Raw genomic sequence first — 11,100 nt, forward strand, 5'->3', positions numbered from 1 at the left:
ATTCCAATCCAATTAGACACCATTCAACATTGAATTAAAAAAAAATAGGTGCTTTTTTTTTTTTTCCTCATGAATATTGGGCACTAGATTGCCACAGACAAATCCGGCTTACCTAATGACAAGTAGGGGCTCAAAAATTAGAGTCAATGATAAGATTTCAAAAGAGTATCAAGTGGTAAGTGCTACCAATAAATATTAAAGACGCAAATTCATTGAAGTAAAATAATCAGTTGGTTTAGATCAGGGTTTTTGGATCTCACAAAGAGACATTAATAAAATCAAAGAATGTTTTGAGATATGCATGGGATAAACATTGGAACAATTTGTCTATAAAGAGTAGGTCTGCATTGTCTTAGCATAAATTGCTAAGGAAAAACATCACATAGCTGCTTTATGATTTATGTAGAATAACTCTCTTAGATATTAAGCAAAGCTCTAGATCTTATGAATGGATTATTAAAGCCCCAAACTGAAAGAACTCCGAGAGTCCATTAGAATCCAGGCAAATTGGCACCTAAAGATTCCTGCTGTCATTCTCCAGGTAACAGTGACAACTTAAAGACCGATTACTGCTTATTTTTATTTCTTGACATTTCACATACACTGAACACTCACCAAATGCATTACCAAATATTTCACTTTAAGCTAATTTCCTTTTTCCAAGCATATATGAAAGTATACCACACACATACAAAAACCCACAAACCTTAAATGTAAACACCCATAAGTTATCAAAACATGGATATTTGTGAGTTCTCAAAAAAGGGCAATGAATAAAACATTGCCAGCATCACAGATGCAACCGGTGCCCTGGTCTGACTTCATTCACTACCCCTTCTTCTTCCTATAGGTACTTAATGTCCTAAATTTTAAGTGTAGATAAACTTAACAGTTGTAAATGAACTTTTATATATAGAAGGACTCTTAGATATATGGATAGATACATGACAAACAGATTTTATATTATGTAGATTTATTTTTATATAATATTTATGTTTTAATTTTTCCTTATTTATCCTATGGAAATAGCGTATTGTTGTACAGTTCTTCTATAACTTTTCTGTTATGCTTTTCTCTCAGGTACACACAAAGAGTAGAATTGCTGGATCATGGGAAATGTATAAGTTCAAACACAGTAGATGATTCCAAAGTGTCCTACAAAGTATTGGTAGTAATTCTTTTAAGCTTATTTATTTATGTGGAGAGAGACAGAAAGAGAGAGTGTGCGTGAGTGCGTGCAAGCAGGGGAGGGGCAGAGAGAGAAGGGGCAGAGGATCCGAAGTGGGCTCTGTGCTGGCAGCAGAGAGCCCCATGTGGGACTCAAACTCATGAACCATGAGATCATGACCCGAACTGAAGTCTGACTGATTGAGCCACCAGGTGCCCTAACAGTAATTTTTTGAGTATTTTCCCTAGCCAAGACTTTATATAAACAAATAATCGGCTATAAGATACTTAGGTCTGCTTTTAACTTTAAACTGTTTAAGTAATAATACGCAAAGTATAGGAGAGTGAAAACTTTAGAGTAGTAATACTGACAAATAACTCTCTTTACTCCATAAATGTGTGTTACACACACACTCTTTGAACTAAGTAAAACTAAGTGTTATGGGTCATAGTCTATGACAATGCAGCCTGATGATTCAAATCAATGGAGGCATTCCAGGGTTATCTGCCAAATGTGGATCTTCATCAACCGATATAATTTTTGTTCAGATCCAACACTTCTGGGTGAATGTTTTTCACCCAGAAAAACGTGAAACTTTTTGAACTATATTAGCCATATAGGGACTGTGTGTTTGTTAGAATCTACTTCTAATTTCTGTTTGTTTGCTTCTTTTGTTTTCTCTCTGCTGATGTTCAAGGTATTTTTCACAGACCTGGGTGCTTTTCTGCTACCTGTAATTACTTCTGTTTGGGGCATGATTCCCAAACACCCTGTTGTCTGAGATTTTCTAGCAGAGCTGCTTTAAAGTTTGACTTCTGTAGGAAGTGCAAGCTGAAATGACTTTCCTTTAGCCATTATTCACACATAGGGTGATTGAACATCGACATCAATCACATTTACCTATAGACAGCAAGATTCAGGATGATCTGGTTATGTCTTTCATCATCTTTCACAGAGAAGTTAAGTTTGGGGTTCATTTATTTTCAGGGATTTTCCATCTTCATTGATCAAAGTTCTGGTGGTTTCCCTTTCTTGCTTGTAGCACATAATTTTTCTTGGTCTTTCCATTATTTTTCCATCTGTCTAAGAGTTTCCAATGTAGACTAAGAAGAAAACTCAGAGGTTACACCAGAATGCTAGGTCTTCTTTGCTTTCATCTGACTTCTTTTGATTGAGTTCCATTTCTTCTATTTCTAGCATCTGGTGGTCTTTGTTCTCTAAAGATGATAGGACAGTAGTGATATCTGTGTATCAATATCTGGCAAAACCGGGTAACTTTCTTCTTGTCTATTTTTATGCTATTTTTGAAGTCTCTTCTGAGCCACATGTTTCTATCTTGGGCACATTTGAGACAATATGCCTTTCCTGCCCAATTACTGAATATTTCTGCAATTCCTGAATCTTTTCTGAACTTCCTTTATCAACCCACATTTTAATTGCTGAAGAATCGCCACCAACAACTTCCTGTATCCTTCAAAGTCAGCACTTGGGTTATATATGCAAAAGAGCTCCTTCAGATAGATGCTGTGCTGCCGGGTTTTTCTGTTGATCAGCTCTCCAGTGAAATTCACATTCAAGGTAAATTTTGTAGACCCTTCAGTCTTTCCAAATTCTTAATTTTTTCAGGGTTGTTAAAAGCTAAATTGAAATATTCAAGTTTCTTGAGTTTTCCAAAGGGATTATTTTGAAGGTAGATAATTTTTAAAACACGGCACCACTGGTCAAGATGATCTCTATTTCTTGTTGATGCAAGGAGAGTTCCTCCACGGGGGAAAATTACACAGTCACTGCATTTGGAATTCTGGCTTTCTGTCTTAGTGAAGATCTTCTGTAATTTGCCTCATGGCACCTTTCCCGTCTGTGGGCCTATGAAGCCTGATTGGGACCTCTAGGATTGTTGGTAATAATTTATACTTTAATATCTAAGAGTTCTTTTTGTGCCACATCTTTTGTGTTTGTGTTGTCTCAGTAGAGAAATAGAAATCACAGTAGTTTGTATTGTCAATCTTTTGTTTATTTGTTTGCTTTAATTTTAGCCATTTGGTGGGTGTGCAGTGGTATATCACTACAATTTTAATTTAAATTTCCTTTATGACTACTGATGCTGATCCCCTTTCCTATGTCATTGGAAATCTGAATGTCTTCTTTTGTCCAGCGTCTGTTCAAATCTCTTAGCCACTGTTCTGTTACCTTTTTGTCCTATTGGTTTCTAGGGGTTCTTTACCAATTCAGGACATAGCTCATTGGCAACCATATGCATGGCAAATGATTTTTCCTACTTTGTTGATTTAAGTATTTTATTGTGAAAATTTTCAAGCACTTAAGAGAAAATTGGCAAAGTGAACATAATGAACGTATGTCTATCATTATCCAATTTCAAGAATTATTACTCTATGGACAATCTAGTTTCATCTCTACCCCATCCACTTTCACACACAATTGAATTATTCCAAGATATATATATATATATATATGTGTGTGTGTGTGTATATATATATATATATATATATATATATATACACATATATATATTATAGTTATAGGTAAAATAGATATATATGTGCATGTATATATATGTGTGTATATATATGTGTGTGTGTGTGTGCATATATATATATATATATATATCTTTTTTTTTTTTTTTACTGGTAAAAATATAAGCTTCCATCTCTAAAAGATCAGAACTAACTTCCAAAATGTAACTAAAACATCCTTATTAGATAAAAAGGTATCTGGGGCACCTGAGTGGCTTAGTCGGTTGAGCATCTGATCTCACGGTCATGATCTCATGGTCCGTGTGCTCCAGCCCCATGTCAGGCTCTGCGCTGACAGCTCAGAGTCTAGAGCCTGCATCAGGTTCTGTGTCTCCCTCTCTCTGCCACCCCCCCGCCCCCCACCGCTTGAGCTCTCTCTCTCTCAAAAATAAACATTAAAAAAAAAATTAAAAAAAGAGAAAAGGTATCAAGAGAAGTACAAGACTTTTTATACTGTCTGTTTTTTCCCATATGAACAGTGCTTTCTTACTCTTGTTTAATTATTTCCATACTCTAAGGAGTTAACATTTTCTTATAAAATTGTTTAAAAATCTTATAGTTTTTTCCCTTCATATTTAAATTTAAAATCAATCTGGGCTCTACCTTCATGTATTGTAGGGGTCAAGTTTGTTTATTTTTTCATGTATTGCTACCTACACAGCATCTTGATTTTTTTCTTCTTAATACAGTGCTCTGGATTGCCACATTACTGTATATCAAATTTCTAAAAATGAGTGAGTCTATTTCTGAACTTTCTATTCTGGTGTGTGTATTTATCTAACCTAGTAGCCATATCACATTATCATAATTGTTAAACCTTTTAAAATAATTCCTGCTAACTATTAGACCAGATATTCCAAAGGTGTTCTTCTTAAAAGGTATCTTATCTATTCCTGAACCTTCATACATTTCAATGTGTATTTTATGAATCAGCTCATCAACTTTTACAAATGAAAAACTAAAGTGTTGGGAATTATTAAGATTGCATTTTGTTTATCAACAAATTCAGAAAGAAGTGAAATGTTTATACAAGTCAAACTTGCAACCCATGATCATGTATTATTTGGTACCTATCCGTCTATCTTATTTAATTATTCTCAATATTTTTCCCCAACCAGAAGTCTTGTGCAATGTTTGTTAAATTAATTCCTACCTATGTGATATATTTTGGTGCTTTTATAACTGGTTTTATATAATATGATTTTTATCTGCTTATTTATTATTATATGGAAATACTAGGTTTTTTTCACTACCTTCATGTTGTTCTACCTTGCCTAACTTATTTATAAATATGTTTATGCATACTCTTTTGAAGATTTTCTACATATTCTACATGTTCAATCATATAATCTGTACACCTATTTTTTTCCTTATTATTTTAACATATTTCTTTTTTCTTGGATCATGGATTATTGAAAGGAGGGATTGTTTATTACTCTATTAAAAGCAGATGTAATGATTATGAGTTTCTCTTTTACAAAAACAGCTCAAACAGCTAATCTAACTTGATATCAAAGAGAAGCACCTAAAATTTTTTTCTTTTTCCTTACTCAACTAAAAAAAGCACAAATTTATATTATAAAATAGGTCTATTACCTTTTCTCTAATGGTGTTCACTTAATAGGTTTTCTGTACTGAGATATTAGGTATATAACCTTCTATCTTCTCATTGTCTGACTGTCTCTCTTCTACCTATCAACCATGCATTGTGTAAATGGTAGAATCAAAAATAAACCTAGGAAATAGTCAACCTTCAGGAAGCACTTTCTACATAGTAGAAAATATGATCATCCCCAAAATGTTTATATATATAATATGTATAATACATATGCAATCTCACAGGATGACCTTTTTTAAAAAATCAGTGTAGTTGCCATCATACTCCAATTTTAAAAATAAAATAAAACTAAATCTTCGGGAATTTAAGGAATGTAACCTTGGAAACCCACTAGTAAATAGTGTATTTCACATACAAAACAAGATTTAGCGAGTTATCTAGTCTTTCTCAGCTTATATATGCATTGCATGTTTACAGATGTTTAAAATATAGTAGAAAAATTTCATCTAATATTTATTTTTTAAGTGTAAAAGAATATGACTTTCCCCCCAAGACACAAAGAATCAAATCTGAACCTTTAGAATTTTTAAGAATAAAACAAAACAAAAATTCCTGTTAATTATGCCTACCTTTTATTTATTTTTTTTTAATATTTTTTTTTTCAACGTTTGTTTATTTTTGGGACAGAGAGAGACAGAGCATGAACGGGGGAGGGGCAGAGAGAGAGGGAGACACCGAATCAGAAACAGGCTCCAGGCTCTGAGCCATCAGCCCAGAGCCTGACGCGGGCCTTGAACTCACTGACCGCGAGATCGTGACCTGGCTGAAGTCGGACGCTTAACCGACTGTGCCACCCAGGCGCCCCTGCAAAAGGTCTTTTAAATCTAAGTTGTTGGGGCTCCTGGGTGACTCAGTCGGTTAAGCGGCCGACTTCGGGTCCGTGAGTTCAAGCCCTGCGTCGGCTCTGTGCTGACGGCTCAGAGCCTGGAGCCTGTTTCAGATTCTGTGTCTCCCTCTCTCTGACCCTCCCTCGTTCATGCTTTGTCTCTCTCTGTCTCAAAAATAAACGTTAAAAAATAAATAAATAAATAAATAAATAAATAAATAAATAAATAAATCTAAGTTGTTAATTTTTTTTAGATTTTCATGTTGATGTAATTTATTGAGCAAAACAAACACCACAAGTGATGAAAACTATCATCTTTCCAACAAATACTTTTCTTTAAAAATAAGTTCTTAATTCACATAATGAAAACATTTATTTCAACACTTTACCTTAGCTTCTCCACTCCTGTCATACATCTTGTATGAGTGTGCATACCGAGAATTATAAATCTCCTATTATTGGATTCAGTCTTAGCTAAAATACAGAACCGGAAGCCAGAGACTACACAGCTTAATAAGGAAATTAATGTGGAAATAGTGGCTATTATATAATACTCTTTCTTTGAGAAGACAAAGGATTCAACCAAGAAGCAGTGTGCAAACTGATCAATGTTTGGTTATTAATGTGTTTTCCCAATAGTTCATATGTGATTTCAACACTTTGTTTTTTACCCCCCTTTGGACTTCAGAATTTTGTATCTAGAAAAAAATAAGTAATTTAGATCAAGGACTAGGAAACTATATGGTCTAGGAACCCAATCTTGCCCACAAACTAAGAATGTTTTTTACATTCTTAAATTGTTTATTTTAAATGGCTATGTAAATATGTAAACATTTAAATGATATCCTTGATTTTGCTTCTTGGCCCATAAAACTTAAGACTAACTTGGACAAAATGTTTGCTAACACTAATCTAGATAATTCCTAAAACGTTTTCTTGATTAAGAGTTCTTTACCTCAAATAAAGATATATTTGATTCACTGTCAGACAAGGTTAAGTAAAACAAAACAAAACAAAACAAAACAAAACAAAACAAAACAAAACAAAACATCTAAGTGTTTTCAATTGGAAGACAGCTAAAAGAAGGAATAAAACTTTACAGAAGTGTGAGAAGGATTTGGATTTCCAGGTCAGTAAAGCTTCTGGTAGCATTCTGATTATCAGAAAGCCAAAGTTATGGGCTGAGTAGTATCCCACCCAAATTCATACACTGAACCAGTACCTTAAAATGTGGCTGCATTGGAGGAAGGGCCTATGGATTTGTTTAAATTGAAATTAGGCCTTTAGGGTGGGTTCTACAATGATCTGACAGCTGTCCTTATTGGAAGAAATCTGGGCACAAAGAGAGAGAGAGACACCAGGGATGTGCATCCCAGAAGAAAGGCCCTGTGAGAACCCAGTGAGGTGGGCATTTGCAAGTCAAGGAGAGAGGCCTTAGGGGATAGGAACCTGACCAAACCTTGATCTTGGACTTCCAAGCCATCAGAACTGTGAGAAAATAAATTTCTTTTGTTTAAGACATCCTGTCTCGAGTACTTTGTTATGGCAACCCTAGCAAATTAATACAAGACATTCAAAAAACCACAGCCAATTATCTCTGGTCCTCTCAGAACAATTGTGTAATTTTCAAGAAGGGAAAAAAAAAAAGAAGATACCCAAATGCTTCCATCAAAACATAATGTTTATCATGTCCTGAAGTGCATACACCAGCAAATAACCATATTTGCTTCTCTTCTATTTTTCTCTTATTCTGTGAGCACCTTTTACTAGTATAACCGAAGTTTGAATCTACTGCCAACAAAGTCTGAGTAATATAGTTTCTAGCACCTGTGATACTGGTGCGTACAAAAAAAAAAAAAAGAAAAAAAAAAGGAAGTTCAACAAACAAAAGGAAATTAATTACTATGGAGAGCAAAATAAATAGAGGTGTCGTCTCCTATGGTCATCTATACTGGGTCTAACTCCAATTAACTCTTGAACAATACAAGAACAATATTGTGCTTTCATCAAACATGATGTAGCTGTCTCTTACACTTAGACATGCTCACTTTCTCCCTGCAAAAGAAGCATAAAGTGGACTAGTCACTATATTCATCTTTTTGATACATATTTATTTTAATTCACTTAATATTCCCTTTAGATATATTGAAATTAAATAAATATTTTCAAACTCCATTTTCGGTTAGGAAGTTTTAGATAGCAGACCAGTGCATCTTCATGGAACAACTAGAAAATTTACATAAAAATTACACAAATTATCTACTTGAGGGCAGTGGAAAGCTTCAGAGGCAACTAAAGGGATTAAGGCACTAGAATGTGGAGAATCTCAGAAACTCAGAATCTCACAGGGGGTAAATAGACCACAGAATCTTCTACCCTTAAGGACACTTGCTGGTAATTCTGAGAATTGTAAAACCTGAAGAAACTTCTCAGGGAATTATGAGGACAGAGAAACCACAAGTACATGATAGGTTTTCAGCTTCGGACATTTATCAAATGTAAATAAAATACTGAATTAGAGTTTAGGATCTATTAGGAAGAAGAACCCTGCCAGAGACATCAGACTGTTGGTTGGAAACCCTGCAGTGCCAGAGTATTACAAAGGTAAACTGAGTAAACTGAGCCTGATGTAGCATAGCTCTTACTTGAATTGTCCACTACTACATTTTGCTAGTGACCAGTAAGGTAAATTCTTTTTAGAGGAAGTTAAATCATTTGTTATGATAGGAGAAGATAGGATTCAGTAGGCTGAGAGGGAAAGGTTGGGGCCTCAAGTCCTTGGGTGGGGAAAAACACTGATTTTTGAATGATGCTGGGAGTGTCTGACTACAGCAAGCCCCTCAGGCATAAGATTCCTCTCAAGAATGTTAACAGACCCTACCTACTCCCCTCAGGGGAGGTTTCCCCTCAGGAATTTTAAGAGACCTAAGTATGGCCATAGACCACCCTTCATACAATGTAAACCAGTCAGGCATGGACAACCCAGCACTTAGAGCTTTCAAGCCATTAAGAGTAGAATCTGAGAAGGAATAAGGGGGAAGTTAGGGGGAGGGCTGACCAGAACCTCATACAACAAGGACCTTTGCCTATAGTCCTCAGGCATTTACTTTCCAATGTCCCCTCTCTGTAAAGAGAGCTTCCCTACTAGTCTTCCTTTCTAATCTTATATTCTAATAAACTTTTGTCTTCTGCTCATTTTGTGCCCACCTCTTCATTTTTCGACGTGGCAAGACAACAAATCTCAGGTTTTGTGGTAAAAAATCCTGGCAACACTGTTATACTTTTCATACTCAGTATCTGGGATTCCTTTAAAAATAATTATGTTTAAAAAACAAAACAAAACTAGAAACACCTTGACCAAAAGTCAAGAAAAAAAATCAAAATATAAGGAAAAGTAGAAAGTGCCCTATAAATGGTACATATATTGAATGAACTGACAAGGACTTTAGACATTTATGATTGTTGTATTCAAGAAATGGAGAAAAATAGGGAGAAAAGAGATGCTAATTGAAGAATCTCACAAGAGGACTGAAATCTATAGAATTAAATTAAACAGGAATGCAAGAAATTGAAAAGTACAACATTTGAACTCAGACATTTATCCGATGGGTGAGACAGAGCAGAATTTATTATAGGCTGCCACTGAGTCCACTTTATAGTCAACCAACAAATAAATTACTAAAGCCATTGACAGTTGCTCAAGCTAACACAGTGAATCCAGACTATCCGGTAAGTTGTACCCACATTGATTAATTTGGTTCAATTCAATGTGATGTCTCTTATTCTTTGATTTAAAACCTTAAAATTTATTCAATCAATCCCTAAAAACATTCCCCAGGTCTCTCTTTCTCTCTCACTCTCTACCTTTGTATGTATGTATATATGTATGTATGTGCATGCACACACACACACACACACACACACACACAATCTTTCAGTTCTTTCAGTGTTCATGCTATATTCATGGAATCCAGACTTTGTTCTTATCTGCATGGGGTATTCTGACTGCTGCTGTCTGACTCTAGTTATGTGTCTGGGTTTTGTTGTGGACCTTGTGGAGAACAGTATCCTCTTAAAAAGCCTTTTCCTCAGATGAAAACATTATAGTCTCTACAAACATAGATGCTCAAAGGTATAATGAAAGGCTGCCCAGCTAGCAAGGGAGTCTCAATGTATTTGTGAGTTTATGATTTTTCATTCATCTTCATTCACTCAAATATCCCCATTACAATGTACTGAATTCCACTCTTTTTCATTGCATAGTCTTACTTTCACATATCATACTTAATGAAATTGTTAATTTAACTTATTTTCTAATTTAAGCAACAGAACGATTTGCTCACGGCTTACAGATAATGGACACTGTTTCTATATGATAAGCAGTTATTTTAGTGTAGTTCTATAAGTTTGCTGGGTCTCTAATGGGTATGGAGCCAAGATTTTTAAGCTCTAAAATTGTTATTTTGTATCTGCAATATCTTTAGTGAAGTTAGAGCAACCATTCAGTCTGTTGGCATTTGGTCTCATTTCTAGACTAATATTCTGTTGGATCAGTACCTTGGTCCCCCAAACATCATCTCAATAGGTATGCCATTCTAAGCAATTGTGTGTAGTAAGTTCCTTTGTTTCCATTGCATAGAACTGACTACTAGTATGATATGTTCTCATTAATTACAAAACTAATCTTAGATTGCCATTATTAGGGATACATTTTCTAAAACTATTTCTAGTAGCAAATATAATATCAGTCTTTAATCAGTCAGGAAAACAGAAACAACTGTAAATTAAAGCAAATGCTTTCATAGAGTGAGTTAAAGACTTAAAAATACTTTGGAAAGTGTGACTGAGCAAAGGTTACTAAAACTGTTACTGAAGCTTAGGGAATTGGAAAACACAGAAAACACAGGATATTGCCTTGTTTTAAACGTAAGGTAATTACTATGAATATTTAAAG

The 11,100-nt window shown here is 34.7% G+C and overlaps 1 pseudogene; it reads right to left on the bottom strand.

Moving 5' to 3' along the window:
• Positions 1–1,771: 1,771 nt before the first annotated feature.
• Positions 1,772–6,562, bottom strand: LOC106983768 (dynein axonemal assembly factor 11-like; annotated as a pseudogene).
• Positions 6,563–11,100: the final 4,538 nt, after the last annotated feature.

The sequence above is a fragment of the Acinonyx jubatus genome, chromosome D1 (genome assembly GCF_027475565.1).
Source record: "Acinonyx jubatus isolate Ajub_Pintada_27869175 chromosome D1, VMU_Ajub_asm_v1.0, whole genome shotgun sequence".
NCBI lineage: Eukaryota > Metazoa > Chordata > Mammalia > Carnivora > Felidae > Acinonyx > Acinonyx jubatus.